We start from the raw sequence: 20,762 nt of genomic DNA on the forward strand, positions 1-20,762 counted from the left end.
GACCTTACTGACAAAACAACATGTGGTAAAGAAGCTGGCCAAATTCCACCAAAACTGAGATGGCAATGAAAGGGACCTGGTCATTCTCATTATATGCTAATTATAATGATTAGCATGCTAAAAGACACTCCCACCAGTGCCTTGACAGGTTACAAATGCCATGGCAACACAAGGAAGTTACCTTATATGGTTCAAAAAGGGGAGGAACCCTCAGTCCTGGGAATTGCCTACTCCTTTCCTGGAAAGCTGATGAATAATTCACCCCTTGTTTAGCACGTAATCAGGAAATGACCACAAAAGTGGCCAGTCAGCAGCTCTTGGGTCTTTTCTGCCTGTGAAGTAGCCATTCGTTTGTTTCTGTACTTCTCTAATAAACTTGCTTTCACTTTATGGATTCGCCTTGAATTTTTATTTGTGTGAGATTCAAGACCCCTCTCTTGGGGTCTGGATTGGGGCCCCTTTTCAGTAACATCTTCCTCGTAACCATGAAAGGATGATACTGAGGAGACCCCCGACCCAAAGGAAATAAACTGCAACACCAATTGGTGACTTTGGGTAAGTGGGGTGCATTTTACCTGGGTAAAGGGTGTGATTGGGTTAGAGGCCCAACCTAGGGGAGTTATACTCTCTCCTAAGATGGAATGGGTTAAAGGATCCTCTTATGAAAAAGGCAAGCATGCTTAAACTAACTTGTGTTCGAGGCCAAACTTACAAAGTTTAGAGTCCTTCCTAAGATTTAGGGGGTTAGAGATCCTGCTCAGGAAAATTCCTCTCAACTAAAAATGGATTTGGCATTATGGAATGTTAACCACTATTCTCTTTGGATTAATCTGTCTTGCACTCTTTGCTAATGGCTATAGGTGACAGGGTTAGGCATGTACAGGATCTTGGGACATGGGAAGCTTTTATCTTCCCAAAAGGGGAAACTTGAGACCTGATGGGACTGCTGGAAAAGATCCCTTTGCCACTGACAAGTGGCCACCTGAACTTTTGATTCCATGTCACTGCAGTGGGTGGGTTTTTCTCTGGCCTCCCTGAGCTCTTCACCTTTCCCACTCTGCCACAGGCAATGCTTTTTTCTCTGTCTTTCTCGCCTTTCCCTTTCCTGTATTTTCTGTTAATCAGGGTGACCATCTTGCCCAAAGACCGTATGTTAACTCCTGGTTGTTTGTTGGATTAAAGATGACAGGGCCAATCCGGAGGCAAGTTTGAGCTTTGCCAGTTTGACACTGGATACTAAGTGGAGTGGCTGCTGTAGCAAATCTTGTGTACTTTGTGCTATAAATTTGTCTTTCTGTATCACTCTGTCATAAAGAGGAATTCCTTAGGATAGAACACGGGTTTAGGCCTCCATAAGCCTGCTGTTCAAGACAGCCCAGCAAACTGGTCAGTTACCAACTTTGCCGCAGGTCCCTGTTGGGGAAAAACTGGATGAAGTTTCCCTTTAGTCTTGTTTTATGTCTTTGGGAGCTTGACCTTGTAGCCACATGGTGGTACTTTCTCTTGGTCTCTGCCATCCAGCAGACAGAAATTTTGGGGTGCATGTCATAGCTAGCTCTAAAAATTATCTTGAGCAGTTAACAACCATTGCAAGCTCAAAATTGGCTGCTCTAGGCTCCTTCTGGGAAGGGCAATGGAAACTGCCCAATCCTGTAGCTTTGTAGCTTAGTAGCTAAGGCTTTGTCTTTTCACAATGGTGGCCTGGGTTCAGGGTTCAATCCTGGCTTAGGGAATGAGTCCTTTCTCATTTGATATCTCTGTAACCTTTACCATTTGTTGATTCTCTTCCCCTCCACGGACCATTTTGAATTTTCCTTTCTCTGAGCACCTGGGAGGTTACCTTTGGTACAGTTCAAAAGCCGGAAATATTGGCTGTTTGGCATGGCAAAAGTTGGGTAATAAGAAATTTTTAAAACTTTTTTTTAAAAGTGCTATATCTAAAAGTCTCCTTATTCAAGTTCTAATAGCCTGGGACTCCTTGGGAAAAACAGAGGATGTGCCACAGTCCCCATTTTGGGAAAACCCTCTGTTTTCATCATGCAACCCCAGGAATTAAAAGCAAATAGATCCCTCTCAAAATCTAAGGCTCTGTTCTATTTTGCATTGCATTATCTGACATTTTTTACTTTTGGGGGTATCAGAAGTTACTTTACATTATGACAGAACTTTGGTGTGTAATAACTAGGTAGGAAATATAGTTTTGGAGATAACTAATGAAAGTTATAGGGGGATACTCAGCTCCTTGCACTTTTGGATCAAAGTAGTATGCTCTTGGCCACCCAGAAGGTATGGAGATGTTCCCCTGCCCACTGAGAGATAAGCCTCCCATAGGGGATGGGCTAATCAAAGAATAGGCTAATTGGCTTTGGATTGCTTTGCAAAAAAATACATGGTAAAATCATTGCACTGTCTTTTTCTGTAGCACTTCTCTTTTGGGGATCCAGTATCCAGTATAAAAATGGGACCCTTAATTTTTGGAATTTGTTTTTGCCTTCCAGCTGTGCCTGCTTATTAGGCTGTAGAAACTGTAATGCTTTCCTGGCCCTGCTCCTCCAAGGGCTCCACCCAGAAGCTAGTAATCTAATTAAGAAATGGGAGAATGAACACCCTTACAACTATTGAACCTTCTGTGTGTCTGTATATTTATATGTGATGTGTGTGTAATATGAAAGAGCATTGACTAGTTGGTTTTTGTAAAAAGAGCTTAAATATTTTATCAGAAAAATAAAAATCATTATGCCTTCAGTTTACATGACTTTAGTAATTGTTGGGAAATAAAACATTTTACATGCATGGTGTGTAAGGATAGTGAAATACGTTTTTGGTAAAAGATTATAAAAAGGCATGGGAATGTGGATTTTTCTGCCTAAAGGGTTAAAGGATTATTTTAAGTTAGATAGGATAAAGCTGAAGGTTTGAGCAAGTTGTGGAAGGTTTGTGAAAAATTAATTTTGTGAAAGAAATTGTGTGTGAACATACTGGCTAAAATTAAAAGGGAATTGTTTAGGTCTTCCATAAATTGAACATTGGAATAAAAGCATAACACCTTTTGCTTAGAGGACTGATCTTTTTTTTAACAAAAATTTGTAAAGCATTATAAAAGGTTAATGAAAATCTTAACCTTATGGTCAAACATTAAAATTGTGTAGATTTGTCTATCAGATATTATTGAAAATTGGGGTTTGCATTAATAGTACACTAATGCAAAAGGTGAAATTTGGATTTCTCTCTTGAACAACATTTTTATATAATATTTAAGGATAATAAAAATTTTTGTTTGACTTTTGAATAAACTGCAGGAAAAAGAAGGGAAAAAAAAGAGAGAGGTTGTTTGGAAAGCTAAGTCTTCCATCTTCACAAGTAAAGGTTTTTGCCTTTAAAAAATTTTTAAGTTATCAATTTGGCTAAATAACAAAATAGAATCCCAGGTTATCATAACTTATGGTAATCCTGGAAAAACTTTAAAGACTCTCATGGAGAGCTGAAATGTTCATGAATATCAAGTAGAACAGGAGCTAACTGCATGGACTAAACTAAAAGTCTGAAGCAATATTTTTAAACTTTTTGCTTAAAATGTTGCTGATCATTTGTTTTGTTTTTCAGAGTCAAGGAAAGTTTTTCTGAGCTCTTTACAGCTTTTAACAATTGAATAAAATATACTCCGGTGAACAAAATTTGGAGCATATTTGTTTCTCTCTACTTAATTTCTCTAGAATTTGGAAACTATTTGTGAGTATTCTTAATTTATGGAAATATAGTTATTTGCATAAGTGCAATAGGAATGTTTTCTTTTGCAGCAGGACACAATTGGAGAATCTGGTTTTACCAAGGCTTTGACTGGAATGGCATGCTTCTTTTTAAGGAATCAAACTTAACTTGTAGATCCAATAAAAGCCCCTTGGGAAAACTGGCCTCATGCCTTTTCTGCAAAGTCCCTGTTGAGGGTTTCTAACCTGTGGTAAGTAAAGAATGTCCCTTTCTGATAGGCTTAGCAGGTTCAAATTATCTTGGGACCTCAAGAGGAGAGGAATTTACTCAACTCATTGGTATTTGAGGGTACAAACCCATGGCTGGGTTCAGCTTAAAAAAATTCGTATCTGAGATTCCTTATGAAACAGAGTTTCAACAAAGCCAATTTAAAATGCCTATATGGAAAAAAAATATTCTTGCTGCACTTTATACAAATATTCAGGCCAATTATAAGACTAAGGCTTATTTTTGTAAATGAATTGGTCCTATTATAATTTGTCTTTAGTAAAAATGGGAAACTGGAGAGAGAACAATTATGTTTCAAGAACTATGGTACACCTGTTATTAGATTCTAGTCCATTGGTTGTTTTTGAGGTTTTTTTTTTCCTGCAATTTAGACTAACCCTGCTTATTCCTGTGAACCAATCCATAATCTCTGACTGCTGCACAGAAGAAACAAGAGGGATGGGTAGTCAAAAATCAGGATCTATATTCTAATTCTGGGCACACTGGAATCAGTTGGCAACCCCATATCAGCTTGGTTCCAACAGTTGCCCAGTTCATGGAAAACCTTCTTATTTAGTTTACTTGAGATAGTATTACTTATTTTGCTTTACTGTTATGGAATATATTGCTGTTGTACCTTTTGTAGGAATACAGGATAAGCTTACTAAATGTTTCATTTAAATGGAACACTTTTTAATATTCCAGATATCACCTTTTGTCAGAGTTATAAATGGCCCTCACCATACTGACACTTTCTGACTGAGCTCCTCTCTACCCCAACTACAGGAGACCCTAATAGGCAGGAATATCATCACCCCTATTCAGCCAGAAAAAGTTACAGAAGATGGATCTTCGTCCCTCTACAAACCTTAGGATTAAATGTTCTCTTATAAAAAGGAGGGGGAAAATATGTCAGAGGCATTTGAATCAGAGGGACTCCATCTTGAATAGGGGCTGGGTAAAATGAGTCTGAAACCTACTGGGCTGCATTCCCAGGTGGTTAGAAATTCTAAGTCACAGGATGAGTAGGAGGAGGTCAGCACAAGATATAGGTCACAAAGACCTTGCTGATAAAATAGCATGTGGTAAGGAAGCCAGGCAAATCCCACCAAAACCAAGATGGTAATGAAAATGACCTGGTTATCCTCACTGCTCACTATATGCTAATTATAACGCCTTAGCACTATAAAAGACACTCCCACCAGCATCATTACAGTTTACAAATACCATGGCAATGTGAGGAAGTTACAGTATATGGCCTAAAAATGGGAGGAATCCTCAGTTCCTGGAATTGCCCACCCCTTTTCTGGAAAACTCATGGATAATCCACCCCTCCTGTAGCATATAATCAGGAAATGACCATAAAAGTGGCCAGCCAGCAGCCCTCAGGGCTGCTCTGGATATGGAGTAGTCATTCTTTTGTTTCTTTACTTCTCTAATAAACTTGCTTTCACTTTATGGATTCACCTCAAATTCTTTCTTGCATGAGATCCAAGAACCCTCTTTTGGGGTCTGGTTCCGGACCCCTTTCCAGTAACACTGTTTGTAATATGAGCTGTTTGTAACTGATTCACTGGAATAGATGACATGGGATTTTCTACAGAGATATTTGAGGTCTTTACCTAGGACAAAGTAATTACTTTAAAAAAAAATAAGTTTAGCTGGAATAAAAGATTTTTTTCTGGTTTTGTGTTAAGCCTGACCTCTGTGGGTTGGGCCTCTTTTCAGTGATTCAAGTTCTCCATTATTAATTAGTCAGAAAGTCAGCAATGACTGTTCCAAACTTCAGCTTCCAATGCCCTGCATTTTCAATGACTTCTGCCTTCCTGGTTGGCTAATTGGGGGCGTTCTCCATTCTGTCTGAAAAAGGACTTTTCCTGCAAATGGTGCATCAATTGAGGGAAACCTTATTTGGGGTTTACCTTAATGAGGGTCTCCTCAAATATTTCTCTGAGGGTAATGTATGATTTAGGAATAAGTGGGCTACTGTGTTTCTTTTTTAGTGTGTTTTGTTTATGCTTATTTTAACTTTTAAGTTCAGAGGTACATGTGCAGGTTTGTTATATAGGTAAACTTGTGTCATGGGAGTTCGTTGTACAGATTATTTCATCACCCAGGTATTAAGCCTAGTACCCATTAGTTACTTTTTCTGGTCCTCTCCCTCCTCCCACCCTTCACCCTCTGATAGGTCCCAGTGTCTGTTGCTACCCTCTATGTGTCTTTTTTCAGGTGACATGCATCTGGAGAATAGTACACATAGACTTCAGTGTAAGAAAAAGCAATCCAGAGTTCACTTCACCCTTAGGCACATAAGAAAAGTTCTTTCTTTTTCCTTTCATCGCAATGGTAGAGTGAAAGGCAAAAGATGTGAGAGGCTGAATAGAGACGACTGAATGTGATTGTCACTAGACTGGTCAACTTTCTATCTAAAAGCCATTGCAGCTAATTTCCCAATTCATATTCATGTAGGAACATAAGACAGAAATACTGGCTAGGCATGGTGGCTCACGCCTGTAATCCCAGCACTTTGGGAGGTTGAGGTGGGCGGATCACGAAGTCAGGAGATCGAGACTATCCTGGCTAACATGGTGAAACCCTGTCTCTACTAAAAATACAAAAATTAGCCAGGCGTGGTGGCGGGTGCTTGTAGTACCAGCTACTTGGGGGGCTGAGGCAGGAGAATGGCGTGAACCTGGGAGGCGGAGCTTGCAGTGAGCCGAGATTGCGCCACTGCACTCCAGCCTGGGTGACAGAGGGAGACTCTGTCTAAAAAAAAAAAAAAGACAGAAAAACTGAACGCATGGAAGGGGCTGCTCAGAAGGTGAGATGTTACAGAGGAGTCAACATACCACACATACCAATCAACCTGAGTGAATAAACAGCACTATACTCCTATGAAATTAGATGTATAGAAACTTCCTTAGAGTAGTCTGAAACTTTAGGGTTTGCCAACATTGTTTAACAAAGCCACAATTTAGGAAAAAACCCAACAATTATATGCATATACTTTTAATAAAGGATATAGGGAGATAAAGCTGGCCAGCGTTTGTCAATATTTCTGTACCAAGACACATGGTTTTAAGAATACTATATACAGTCATTTTGAGCAGATTGGTGGGAAAAATAATTGTAGCAAATTGGCAACTTGGGCTTAACTACTGAGGTCTCCTTTTCTGGCACTCCAATATAGTTCATATATTACCAAGACCCACTGCCAGCTTTCCTTCTCTGTTCCTTCACTGATTAAGCCAGCAGAGTGAAAGTAATTATTCATTGAATGCATCTTATCTAATTGTTTTTTTTTTCTCTTTAATGCCATTCCCTACTAAGAATCTATTTCCTGATATATTGAATTCATTGTTGGTTTTAACTCATTCTGCTGATGGCTGTGTACCATCCTCCTACAAATAACACATTTAATGGTTTTGAATACTGTGCAGGACACAGACCTAGCCCTTCTGGGGACGTAAACAGTCATGGGTTGCATGCTACTAGGAGCCACCCATTCATTATTATATTATACAATCCCGCATGCAAAAGGCTACAATTTAATATGGTACATTACAGCTATGGTTAAAGAAATGCAGATGTATGATACTTCATCAACCAATTCCTAATGAGATGGAATTCATTAATTTTCTAAGAATATGGATCTTTTCCAAGGGCCTGACTATCTTGTTAGATGCCCTCTGTGCTTCTGCATAGAACATCTTTTGTACCGATTCTCTTAGCTACTCTGAGAGCAGAGATTCTGGAATGTATAAATTGAATGTTCTTCATATGCTGTGATTCTTAGACTCTTTTTCTAAAAGGAGAAAACAGAGAATCATTCCTTTAAATTAAAGTATTTGCTCCTGCTGACCAGGCAGCCTGCTTTGGAGAAAATGTGTGTGTGTGTGTGTGTGTGTGTGTGTGTGTGTGTACATGTGCATACATGTATGTAGAGATGTGTGATAAGAGGTGAAAATAGGCTTTCAATGACTGTTACATTCCTATGAATTTGGGCCCTGCTAAATTTTAGGTTCATGTTACAATAATGTATAATATTCAATATTCTTAAAACTTACTTGCTAGGATTGTGCTTAAATCTCCATTAACCTCAATGTCTATACTTTGTGCAATTTGGCATAAACATGGAGCGCATTCTTTACCTTGGCAATGTCTGCCTTGAGATTGGGCTCTATGTTGCCACAGGAGGTAATGGCACTGGTTGATGCCACATAGTGTGAAAAATATGTGTCACATGGGGCCAATAGGGGAAAGAGGCACATATTACATTCTTATCACATAGAAAGTAAGAGTTGTACAAATTGCATACTTTTCAGATTTTTGACAAAATGTGACTCTTTCAGAATGCAATCCTGTTGTAAAAACTCTCAAAACTCTAACTGCTCCATGATAATTCCAGTCCTGGGAAGCCAAGTTACTTTAACAGTGTACTGTACATGGTAACTGTGAGCCCTGCATAAGACAGCTGTGTTCCATTGGGGATCACTTAAACTCTTTTCTCCTTAATATTTCCAGCTATACCATGGGGAACATTTTTTTTATTCTGTCTCTTTCTGAGGACCCTATTGGAGTGAATGGAAGAACATTAACAAAGTGTTCTAAGTTCTGCAAGAACAAATCAGCAATGAGAGCACGGATAAAAGAATGGAGTACACTATTTTGCTTAGAAATACTGTATGGTTAAACTTTTCATTCCAGTCCTATAATTAAAGACATGTAAGAGCACTAGAAAGTTACATAGCACCCTTCAGCAGTAGGATCCTAGCAATGAGTATCTTCATTTTGCAAACGGAGAAAATGAGTATCAACGATCAGGGAATGAGATTCCACAGAGGTTACTGGACAGGGATCCAAGGAAAACCAAGCAAAGAAGCCAATCAGGGTGTGGTAATTATTAAACAGAACTCTGTATTCTTGATTAATAATCAACCAGTTGGGTACCTATGTACATTAGTCAACACTCAAATTATCCATGGATGGAGATATTATCAGAGTCTATAAACCAATGAGACCAAAATGCTACAATAGGAATAGGGTTTCTTTTTATCTCTGAGCCCCCTGATAAAATGCTGACTTATTTCGCTTTTTTTTTTTTTTTTTTTTTTTTTTAAGACAGAATTTCACTCTTATTGCCCAGGCTGGAGTGCAATGGCATAATCTCAGCTCATCACAACCTCCGCCTCCCAGGTTCAAGCAATTCTCCTGCCTCAGCCTCCCGAGTAGCTGGGATTACAATCATGCACAACCATTCCTGGCTAATTATTGTATTTTTAGTAGAGACGGGGTTTCTCCATGTTGGTCAGGCTGGTCTTGAACTCCCGACCTCAGGTGATCTGGCCACCTCGGCCTCCCAAAGTGTTGGGATTACAGGCGTAAGCCACCGCGCCCAGCCTTATTTGGCCTTTTAAAGACAGTGTAAATCTGTAAGACATTAAACAATCAGCTTTGCATTATAGCTTTCCTGAGCTTTACCTCTCCAGAACTTCCTTATAGTTAACTGATACTATATTTTGTGAGTTGACTTCTGTGGGAGCTGAGTGCTGATACACCCTATGCATCAAAGAAGTTCTTGATGTTTTTCTGACTTTGAATCATAGTTAACAGCTGCTCTGCCTGAATGCTTGGCAGATGATTGATGGGAAAGAGGAAGATTACTTTGAGGCCTACTCACTGTGTAGTAAGTAAAGGCCATACATGTAGAAAAGGTGCATATCTATATGAATAGAAGACAAGGCTTGTCTGTCATAAAACCATGGGGATGGCCAAATAAGCTTTCAAGAAAAACTCAAACAAGAGAGTATTTTGAGAAAGAGTATAAGGGGAAATTTTTTTTCCATCTGAATATATAAGAAGACTTCATCATGAAACCCAGTGTGTGCACAGTCATCTAGGCTGCTTTTTAGCTTCTGAGTTTAAGAAACAGTCCTAATAAGTGTAATCATGTCTAGTATTCTCTCAAATGTAATGCTGACCACAATCTATTTAATTTATGACAAAAGTCTCACCTTGTTCAAAATTACCTAGGGGTCCAGATGAACAGGTTTTTGTTGTTGCTTTAAGTAGCTGGATTGTTCACTTTCTCAGCTCCACTGCAACCCCAACACTAAATTGTGGCAGGCGACTCTTTTTTACTCGAAAATATTTCAGGGATGATAAATTAGTAAGCCAAACCATCCCTCTAGAAGCTCAATTCCTTGATACCTGTAAGATGCTTCTAACTTCCACTGATCTCTATAAGAGTTGGAGCTTTTATTGTCAGCAGCTGGGCACTAGACTGCTGAATGAAAAAAATGAAAGACATCAATACTCTTAAGATATTATTATTGCAAAGAAGCAGTACTAGTATTCTCACTCATTGATTCAGGCACTAGGACTAAAAGAAAGGCTGATTATAAATAAATGGGTAAATTGATGCAAACTGTATTAATGGTTTAGCCACTACTGAAGCTAAAAAAAGAAGAAAGAATTGGCATATTACTATTTGGTTATCACTGTCTGTACAATAGCCCCTGCTATGAAAACACAGCTCTTTAGTGCTAATCCTCAGGCTAATGTCAGCTGTGAAACTTTACCCTTATGAAAGGCAGTGAAATTAAACTTGAAAAGTCACTCTGAAAATCCTTAACAAAACCTATGGGCCATAACTTAGGCTTATAGATTTTCTTTCATCATAAAAATAATTCATAAAGGCTAAAATAAAACTAGGTAGCAGGTTCTGGATATTAGCCCTTTGTCAGATGAGTAGATTGCAAAAATTTTCTCCCATTCTGTAAGTTGTAGGGTACATGTGCATAACGTGCAGGTTTGTTACATATGTATACTTGTGCCATGTTGGTGTGCTGCACCCATCAACTCGTCATTTACATCAGGTATAACTCCCAATGCAACCCCTCCCCCCTCCCCCCTCCCCCCTCAACATGATAGGCCCCGGTGTGTGATGTTCCCCTTCCTGAGTCCAAGTGATCTCATTGTTCAGTTCCCACCTATGAGTGAGAACATGCGGTGTTTGGTTTTCTGTTCTTGTGATAGTTTGCTAAGAATGATGGTTTCCAGCTGCATCCATGTCCCTACAAAGGACACAAACTCATCCTTTTTGATGGCTGCATAGTATTCCATGGTGTATATGTGCCACATTTTCTTAATCCAATCTGTCACTGATGGACATTTGGGTTGATTCCAAGTCTTTGCTATTGTGAATAGTGCTGCAATAAACATACGTGTGCATGTGTCTTTATAGCAGCATAATTTATAATCCTTTGGGTATATACCCAGTAATGGGATGGCTGGGTCATATGGTACATCTAGTTCTAGATCCTTGAGGAATCGCCATACTGTTTTCCATAATGGTTGAACTAGTTTACAATCCCACCAACAGTGTAAAAGTGTTCCTATTTCTCCACATCCTCTCCAGCACCTGTTGTTTCCTGACTTTTTAATGATCGCCATTCTAACTGGTGTGAGATGGTATCTCATTGTGGTTTTGATTTGCATTTCTCTGATGGCCAGTGATGATGAGCATTTTTTCATGTGTCTGTTGGCTGTATGAATGTCTTCTTTTGAGAAATGTCTGTTCATATCCTTTGCCCACTTTTTGATGGGGTTGTTTTTTTCTTGTAAATTTGTTCTGCACGTTATGCACATGTACCCTACAACTTAAAGTACAATAATAATAAATAAATTTAAAAAAAAAAAACTAGGTAGCAGATAAATGAATAAAAGTAATTGGAGAATTTTACTGCACCCTGACAAAAAAGTCTTTAAAACACTGATTATTATGTTTAATAAAGTTTATGTCCTGATTTTGATCTTCTTGAGTAGCTGTGGTGCTTTCAGGAACATTTGTGACAGAACAGGTTTTACATTGTTGTTCAAATTCCAATTTGAGGACGTTGGTCACAGTGTACTGAATCACCCTCCCAAATTTTAGATACTTGATATAGCGATGGTTCAAAGTCCAGCAAATATTTAAGTTGCAATTTAGAGGAAAAGCATAATTAAACAAAGGCTTCAGGTTTTTAGCCTTGATTTTCACACCATAGCAGAATTTTGTATAGATATGCTGTACATGTTCACAAATGCACATGCACACAAACAGCAAATGTAGTCTGATTCGGTTCAACACCAAAAAGGCCCTATATATGTGATTAATAATCTTTGTGGGGGAATTAAAGACCCCAAGGAAATTTTCTGAATTTCCTTTTACCTGATAAGATGAATGAAAAGATATATTTTACATTTAGGCTTTCATGGATTGGGGGAGGGGAAATGAAGAAACAAAAAAATTGGCTTGAATTAACTGCTGTCAAATTCCAAATTGGATTTCAGTCAGTAAATTAAATAATATGAAGTCCAGAAACATTTACACAGCAAGTATTTGATGGAATTCTTTCAAATTTTGAAGCTTTGAATCCAACACGGTGACTTATTTTGAAGATTACAATGATTTCCAACATTGAACTCTGTAAGCCTCATGGGAGGCAGAGATGGTGAGTCCTGGGAATGAAGAGAAGAAATTCACAGATGAGCTGAACAACTGTAAATATTCATGTGGTAACACCCACTTGACAATAATATGCAACCATTAAAATTACATTTATGAAGAGTATAGATCAGCACTGAAAAATGTTAAGTGAAAAAGGCAGTATATAAAATTATATATACAATGCTATATATATATTTATTTATTTATTTTGAGACAGAGTCTTGCTCTGTCGCCCAGGCTGGAGTGCAGTGGTGTGATCTCGGCTCACTGCAAGCTCCGCCTCCCAGGTTCACACCCTTCTCCTGCCTCAGCCTCCTGAGTAGCTAGGACGACAGGCGCCTGCCACCATGGCCGGCTAATTTTTTGTATTTTTAGTAGAGACGGGGTTTCACCGTCTGAGCCAGGATGGTCTGGATCTCCTGACCTCGTGATCCACCCGCCTCAGCCTCCCAAAGTGTTGGGATTACAGGCGTGAGCCACCAAGCCTGGCCTACAATGCTATATTTTTAAACCCCAAAATTATATTTGTAATAAGAGACTGAGGAAATACACTGAACTATTGAAAGTGGTGGATTCATGGATAATTTATTTTCATTTCTCTACTTTCTACTTGCATTTTCCACATTTTCTTTAGTAAATATATAATTTGATACTTCAAAAATACTATTTTTGAAATCCACATGGAAATAACAAGAGCATTGAAACTGGGCAATTATGAATCTGAATTCTAGCTTTGCCTCTTATCTCCATAACTCTAGAAAAATAATGTCAATGGATCTTAGTTTGCTCATCTGTAAAATGGTATAATCTGCCTGAAACAATATCTGGCATATAGTAGGCCCTCAAGTAGCTATTTGTTTAAGCTTTCTGGAAAATGATTTGGCCTTATCCATTGACCCTTTAAAAAATTCATACCAGTAATTTTGCTTCCAGGATTCTATCCTATGGAAATGATTATAAATGAGGAGAAAGATTTATGTTTAGTGATATTATTCACAACCTTATAATTATGGAAAATTGGATAATGTATCTTATTAAATTTATTTTTAATTTTATGGGTACATAGTAGGTATGCATATTTATGTATTACATGAGATGCTTTGATACATGCATGCAATGCATAATCATCACATTTTGGTATATGAGGTATCCATCATATCAAGCATTTATCCTTTGTGTTACCAACAATCCAGTTATACTTTTATAGTTATTTTAAAATGTACAATTAAATTATTTTTGACTATAGTTACCCTATTGCCCTAGCAAATATTAGGTCTTATTCATTCTTTCTGGTTTTTTTTTTTTTTTTTTTTTTTTGTAGCCATTAACAATCCCCAATTCCCCTCCAGCACTCACCCCTCCACTACCCTTCCCAGCCTCTGGTAATCATCATTCTACTCTCTAACTCCATGAGTTCAATTGTTTTAATTTTTAGCTCCCACAAATAAGTGGGAACATGTGACGTTTGTCTTTCTATGCCTGGCTTATTTCACTTAACATGACCTTCAGTTCCACCCATGTTGCAAATGACAGGATCTCATTCTTTTTTATGGCTCAGTAGTACTCCTTTGTATATATCTACCACATTTTCTTTATCCACTCATCTGTTGGTGGACACTTAGGTTGCTTTCAAATCTTGGCTATTGTGAATCATGCTGCAATAAACATGGGAATGCAGGTATCTCTTCAATATATTGATTTCCTTTCCTTTGGGTATATACCTAGGAGTAGAATTGCTGGATCATATGGTAGCTCTATTTTTAGTTTTCTGAGGAACCTCCAAACTGTACTCCATAGTGGTTGTATTATTTACATTCCCATCAACAGTGTAGGAAGGTTTGCTTTTCTCTGAAGCCTCGCCAATATCTGTTATTTTTTGACTTTTTAATAGTAGCTATTCTGAGTGGTGTGTGATGGCATCTCACTGTGGTTTTGATTTGCATTTCTCTGATGATTAAAAATGTTAAGCATTTTTTCATATGTTTGTTAGCCGTTTGTATGTCTTCTTTGGAGAAGTGTCTGTTTATGTCCTTTCCTCCTTTTTTTCTTTTTTATCCTCGCAAGCATTTGTCATTGCCTGACTTTTAGATAAAAGCCACGTTAACTGGGGTGAGATATCTCCTCTTAGTTTTGATTTGTATTTCTCTGATTATCAATGGTGTTGAGCACCTTTTCCTATATCTGTTTGCCATTCATATGTCCTCTTTTTAGAAATGCCTATTCAGATCTTTTGCTCATTTTTAATTGGATTATGAGATTTTTTCCTATTTAATTGTTTGAGCTCCTTATATATTCTGCTTATTAATATGTTGTTGGATGGGTAGTTTGCAAATATTTTCTCCCATTCTGTGGGATGTCTCTTCACTTTCTTGATTGTTTTCTTTGCTGTGCAGAAGTTTTGTAGCTTGATATAATCCCATTTGTCTATTTTTGCTTTGGTTGCCTGTGCTTGTAGGATATTACTTAACAAATTTTTGCCCAGTCCAATGTCCTGGAGTTTCCCCAGTGTTTTCTTGTAGTAGTGTCATAGTTTGAGGTCTTAGACTTGTCTTTAATCGATTTTTATCTGATATTTGCATATGGTGAAAATAGGGGTCTAGTTTCATTCTTCTGCACATGGATACCCAGTTTTCTCAATGCATGTTTGTGAAATATTTTTCAAAAATCAGTTCACTGTAGATGTATGGATTTTTTTCTAGGTTCTCTATTCTGTTCCATTACAGTACCATACTATTTTGGTTACTACAGCTCTGTAGTGTAATCTGAAGTCAGGTAATGTGATTCCTCCAGTTTTGTTCTCTTTGCTCAAAATAGCTTTGGCTATTCTGTTTCTTTTTGTGGTTATATATATATATAAAGATTCTTTTTCTATTTCTGTGAGGAAGGTCATTTGTATTTTGACAGGGATTGCATTAAATATGCAGGTTGCTTTGGGTAATATGGACGTTTTAACAATATTGATTCTTCCAATCCATGAACATGGAATATCTTTCCATAGTTTGTGTTTACTTTTCATTTTCTTGCATCAGTGTTTTATAGTTTTCATTGTAGAGATCTATCACTTCTTTGGTTAATTCCTAGGTATTAATTTTATTTGTAGTTATTGTAAATAGAATTACTTTCTTATTTTCTTTTTCAGATTGTTCATTGTTGCCATATAAAAATGCTACTGGTTTTTATATGTTGATTTTGTATCCTGCAACTTTACTGAATGTGTTTATGTAATTGTTTTTTGGTGGAGTCTTTAGGTTTTTCCAAATGTAAGATCGTATCATCTGCAAGCAATGATAATTTGACTTCTTCCTTTCTAGTTTGGATGCCCTTTATTTCTTTTTCTTGTCTGACTCTTCCAGCTAGGCCTTCTAGTACTGTGGTGAATAACAGTGAACGCCACACTGTCTTGACTACTATAGCTTTACAGAATGATTTATTTATTTATTTTTAGTTTTCTGGTTTTATTTTTAGTTTTTTTTTAATTTTTAGTTTTTTGGGTACATAGTAGGTGTATATATGGGGTACATGAAAATGTTTTGATACAGGCATACAATGTGAAATAAATGCATCATAGAAAATGGAGTAGCCATCTCCTCAAACATTTATCCTTTGAGTTACAAATAATCCAATTATAACTCCTTTGAGTTATTTAAAAATGTATAATGAAGTTATTACTGACTTTAGTCACTCTGTTGTGCTATCAGATAGTAGGCCTTATTCATTCTTTCTAACTTTTGTTTGTACCCATTAACCATCCCCACCTCCCTCCCAGCCCCCTACTACCTTTCCCAGCCTCTGGTAACCATCTTTCTACTTTCTATCTCCATGAGTTCAATTTTAATGTTTTCAAGGTTCATCCATGTTGTAACATGCATCTTTTTTGTTGCCAAATAGTATTTCATTATATGGATATACTACATTTTCTTTAACTATTCATCAATACATGGACATTTGGGTTGCTTCCACTTTTGGCTATTATGAATAATGGTATGAACATTTAAGTACAAGTTTTTGGGTGGATATATGTTTTCATTTTCCTTGGTTACATACATAGGAGTAGAATTGCTGTGTCATATGGTAATTATGTTAACATTTTGAGGGATTGCCAAACTGTTTTCCAAAGTGATTGCACCTTTCACATTCCCAACAGCAATGTATCAGGGTTCTTATTTCTCCACATCCTTGCCAACACATGTTATCTGTCTTTTGGATTATAGCCATCCTAGTGGATGTTAATGGTATCTCATTGTGGCTTTGATTTGTATTTTCCTAATGGCTAATGATGTTGAGCATCTTTTCATGTGTTTATTAATCATTTGTGTATCTTCTTTGGAAAAATGTCTATTCAGATCCTTTGCCAATATACAAACATGCATTGTTTTTCTTTTTATTATCGAATTGTAAGAATTCTTTATATATTCTCCACACAAATATCTTATCAGATATTTGATTTGCAAATATTTTCTCGTCAGACCATATATTGTATGATTCAATTTATATGAAATTCCAGAATAGACAAATCTATAGAGACAGAAAGTAGATTAGCAATTGCCTAGGAATGGGAGTGAAAGAAATGGGGAGTGACTGCTAATGTGTATGGGGTTTCTTTTTGGGGTAATGAAAATGTTCTAAAATTGATTGTGGTATGGTGATGGTTGTAAAACTCTGTGAATATACTAAAAACCACTGAATTGTACAGTTTAAGTGGTCGAATTATATGGTATGTGAATTGTATCTCAATAAACATAATAAATAAACTTTTAAATTTAAACTGCACTCATACAGGTTTTTCAAATAACCCTAGTAATTTTTCTTCATCATCATCATCATCATAATAGCCATTATTATTATTATTTTTTTGAGACAGGGTCTCACTCTGTTGCCTAGGCTGGAGTGCATTGGTGCAATCACAGCTCACTGCAGCCTCTACCCCCCAGGTTGAAGTAATCTTCTTGCCTCAGCCTCTTGAGTTGCAGGGGCCACACGTCTGTGCCAACATGTGCAGCTATTTTTTTCTAATTTTTGTAGAGACAGGGTCTTACTATGTTGCCTAGGCTGGTCTCAAACTTTTAGGCTCAAATGATCCTCCTGTCATGGCCTTGCAAAGTGCTGGGATTACAGATATGAGCTACTGTACCCAACCAAAATAATTATTTATAACAGTCGCATAATATTTTATCATGATGAAGTAGCAATTTATTTCACCATTTCTCTATTACTCGAGATGTACTTTTAAAATTTTCTATTCTTATAATATATTGATGATAAACAGATGTGCAGACTTCATTAAAATGCATTCCTAAAATGGAGTAGTTACCAGATAAAAATGTATGAGCTTTTATTCAACATAGTGCTGGAAGTCCTAGCTAGAGCAATCAGACAAGAGAAAGAAAGAAGGGGCATCCAAATTGGTAAAGAGGAAGTCAAACTGTCACTGTTTGCTGACGATATGACCATATACCTAGACAACCTTAAATACTCATCCAAAAAGCTCCTAGAACTGGTAAATAAATTCAGCAAAGTAAGGGATTAAAACTTCAACCAATCAAAGGGGATTTACCCCTAAGCTAAAATGAGTCACAGCTGCAAGTTAGGGATTGAAGCATCAACCAATCATATAGGGAGTTTAAACTCTAGCTGCAACTTGATGTTTTTAACCAGTCAGGCTCACCAACCCACAAATAGATAGAAAATAAGCTAATCCTATAAAGTAGAAAAAAGAAAAGGGGAGGAGTCATAAGGGGATATAAGCATAAGACACCCAAGCCAGAAACAGCATCACTTCCAGGTTCCCTTCCACCGCGTGGAAGCTTTACCTTTGCTTTCACTTTACTTTCGCTTTAATAAATCTTGCCACTGCAACAACAACAACAAAACAAAAACAAAAACAAAAACAAAACAACAACAACAACAAAAAATAAATTCAGCAAAGTTTCAGGATACAAAATTAATGTACATGATCACTATCTCTGCTATACACCAATAGCAACTAAGCTGAGAATCAAATAAAAAACTCAAGCCCTTTCACAATAGCTGCAGAAAAAACCCAAATGAAACAAACAAACAAAAAAACAAACTTAGGAATATATCTAACCAAGGAGGTGAAAGACCTCTACAAGGAAAACTACAAAACACTGCTGAAAGATATCATAGATGACAAAACCTAATGGAAACACATCCCATTCTCATGGATGGATAGAATCAATCTTGTGAAAATGACCATACTGCCAAAAGCAATCTACAAATTTAATGTAATTCCCATAAAAATACCACTATCATTCTTCACAGCACTACAAAAACAATCCTAAAATTAATATGGAACCAGAAAAAGAGCCTGCATAGTCAAAGCAAGACTAAGCAAAAAGAACAAATCTGGAGGCATCACATTACCCAACTTCAAACTATACTATAAGGCCATAGTCACCAAACAGCATGGTACTGGTATAAAAACAGGTACATAGGCCAATGGAACAGAATAGAGAACCCAGAAATAAAGCCAAACACTTAACAGCCAACTGATCTTCAATAAAGCTAACAAAAACATAAAGTGGGAAAAGGACACCCTATTTAACAAATGGTCCTGGGATACTTGGCAAGCCACATGTAGAAGAATGAAACTTGATCCTCATCTCTCACTTTAAATAAAAATCAACTGAAGATGAATTAAAGACTTAAATGTAAGACCTTAGATCATAAAGATTATAGAAGACAACGTAAGAAGACCCCTTATAGATAGTGGCTTAAGCAAAGACTTCATGACCAATAACCCAAAAGCAAATGCAACAAAACCACAGATAAGTAGATGGGATTTAATTAAACTAAAAAGCTCTTGCATAGCAATAATAATAATAATAATTATTATTATTATTATTATTTAAAAAAACAGCAGCAGAGTTAACAGACAATCCACAGAGTGGTAGAAAATCTTCACAATCTATACATCCAACAAAGGACTAATGTCCAGAATCTACAAACAACTCAAACAAATCATCGAGAATAAAACAAACAATCCCATCAAAAAATGGGCTAAGAACATTAATAGACAATTCTCAAAAGAAGATATACAAATGGCCAACAAGCATATGGAAAAATTCTCAACATCACTAATTATCAGGGAAATGCAAATCAAACCACAAAGCGATACCACCTCACTCCTGGAAGAATTGTCATAATCACGAAATTAAAAAAAAAAAAAAGATGTTGACATGCATGTGGTGAAATGGGAACACTTTTTATGTTGTTGATGGGAATGTACACTAGTACAACCACTATGGAAAACAGTGTGGAAATTCCTTAAAGAACTAAAAGTAGATCTACTGTTTGATCCAGCAATCCCATTATTAGGTATCTACGCAGACAAAAAGAAGTCATTATACAAAAAAGATACTTGCACACATGTTTATAGCAGCAGAATTTGCAATTGCAAAAATATGGAACCAGCCCAAATGCCCATTAATGAACGAGTGGATAAAGAAAATGTGGTATGTGTGTGTGTGTATATATATATATATGAAATATGTGGAATACTACTCAGCCATAAAAAGGAATGAAATAATGGTATTCACAACAACCTGGATGGAATTGGAGACTATTATTCTAAGCGAAGTAACTCAGGAACGGAAACCCAAGCATTGTGTGTTCTCATATGTGGGACCTAAGCTATGAGGATGCAAAGGCATAAGACTGATACGTTGAAGTTTTGGGACTTGGGGGAAAGGATAGGGGCAGCAAGAGACAAAAGACTACACATTGGGTATGGTGTACACTACTCAGGTGGTGGGTGCACCAAAATCTCAGAAATCACCACTAAAGAACTTATTCATGTAACCAAACACCACCTGTTCCCCAAAAACCTACTGAAATAAAAAAAAAGGTTATATTTGAAAAAGAATCCTGAGAAATATCTTTTAAAAATTATTTATTTATTTATTTATTTATTTATTTATTTATTTATTTATTTAGAGATGGAGTTTCACTCTTGTTGCCCAGGCTGGAGTGCAATGGCATGATCTCAGCTCACCACAACCCCTGCCTCCTGGGTTCAAGCAATTCTCCTGCCTCAGCCTCCTGGGTAGCTGGGATTACAGGTATATGCCACTACACCTGGCTAATTTTGAATTTTTAGTAGAGATGAGGTTTCTCCATGTTGGTCAGGCTGGTCTTGAACTCCCAACCTCAGGTGATCCGGCCGCCTCGGCCTCCCAAGTGTTGGGATTACAGACGTGAGCCACTGCACCCAGCAAAAAATCTTACGAAATAAAAATCTTACTTTAACGAAAAAAATAAAAAATAAATAAGAGAA

At 37.1% G+C, this 20,762-nt stretch overlaps 1 protein-coding gene across 2 annotated transcripts in view; it reads right to left on the minus strand.

The window, feature by feature from the left end:
- Window positions 1–11,620: 11,620 nt before the first annotated feature.
- The window catches only part of ZDHHC15 (zinc finger DHHC-type palmitoyltransferase 15), a 149,112-nt gene continuing 139,970 nt past the window's right edge, over window positions 11,621–20,762 (minus strand). The window contains exon 11 of one of the 2 annotated variants that reach the window (XM_050776390.1): window positions 11,621–12,477. The gene's annotated coding sequence lies outside the window, so the exon portion shown is untranslated. The remainder of the gene's footprint in view (window positions 12,478–20,762) is intronic. The other variant, XM_050776389.1, reaches the window with a different exon arrangement.

This window comes from Macaca thibetana, chromosome X (assembly GCF_024542745.1).
Source record: "Macaca thibetana thibetana isolate TM-01 chromosome X, ASM2454274v1, whole genome shotgun sequence".
NCBI lineage: Eukaryota > Metazoa > Chordata > Mammalia > Primates > Cercopithecidae > Macaca > Macaca thibetana.